The following is a 1,324-nucleotide window of genomic DNA, read 5'->3' on the forward strand; positions in this document are numbered from 1 at the left end:
GCTGTTTGAAGAGGTCGCGGTGTGAGCGCTGTGGCTTCTTCCTCGACCAGTGACATCATCTTTCTTGATCACATGACCTATCTGCAGCTTAGTCCTAGTTCCTATAAATGGGCCTGGGCTGAAATACTGAGCACAGCCGCTAAAAAATGTGCAACGCTGTGCTTGGTGTGCTATGAGAAAGATGCATTGCTCACCGGAGAGCCGCAAACGCTTCAAGAAGCTGTGGGTTATTCGGGTGTCGGACCCCAAAAATCTGATGATGATGATGAACTATGCTGTGGATACATCATCAATATTTTACAACCCAAAAACCCCTATAATTATCTGTCTGTCTATATGTGTGTGTGCTAATGGCTTCCATAACACTTACAGTACTAGATGGAAGGTAGAAGCATTACTGCAACAAAAATTATATGATTTCATGTTACATCTACCCCCCCCCCCCCCAGCCTCTCAACTGCTCCCCCTTTGGACTTTTTTGGCATACAGTTCATAAAGGCAACTTGTCATTCTACCCAATGACAGCAAGGACAGGCAGAAATAGTGGGATAAATGTCCTGCCCCATGTCAGTGTATAAAGGACTGATACGAGCGCTCATTACCTGAACCATCCATCATCAGTTCATCCGTTATTTCAAACATAAAATTGCTCGGTATCTGGTTCAGAAAGCTGTCATACCCAAAAGTGGCCATAAATAAATAAATGTATCATCTTCATACTAGGACTAGGCGCTCTCATTCTGGCTTTTGTTGCTCGTCTAATGGATCGTCTTCTAGACGCTCTCCTTCTGTCTGTAGCACCTTCTCCTTCAGTCGTTGGTCTTCTGATGCCAGAAGTTCCATTGTGTCACAATAAATGTTGGCTAGGAGTCCATTGTGACATCACTGACTGAAGCTTGTAGGTGGACAAGCTAGATATAGTCATGTGACTGCCTGGAAAGGGGCGGAGCTTATAGACCCTGGGCTAGTGAGCAAGGTTTGATATATATAAAGGGGTTGGGTCACTTCAGCAAATGGCACTTATCATGTAGAGAAAGATAATACAAGGCTGTTACTAATGTATTGTGATTATCCATATTGCCTCCTATGCAGGCTTGATTCATTTTTCCATCACATTATACACTGCTCGTTTCCATGGTTACGACCACCATGCAATCCTTCAGTGAGCGCGGTAGTTGCACACTGTAGGAAAAAGTGCCCGTCTCTCTGGTGGCCGGGACCGTGGGAGCTCACATAGCCTGGTGCTTTTTTCTATAGTGTGCAAGCACGGCTATCGCTGATGGATTGCAGGGTGTTCGTAACCATGGAAACGAATAGCATATAT

The sequence above is a fragment of the Bufo bufo genome, chromosome 6, assembly GCF_905171765.1.
Source record: "Bufo bufo chromosome 6, aBufBuf1.1, whole genome shotgun sequence".
Taxonomy (NCBI): domain Eukaryota; kingdom Metazoa; phylum Chordata; class Amphibia; order Anura; family Bufonidae; genus Bufo; species Bufo bufo.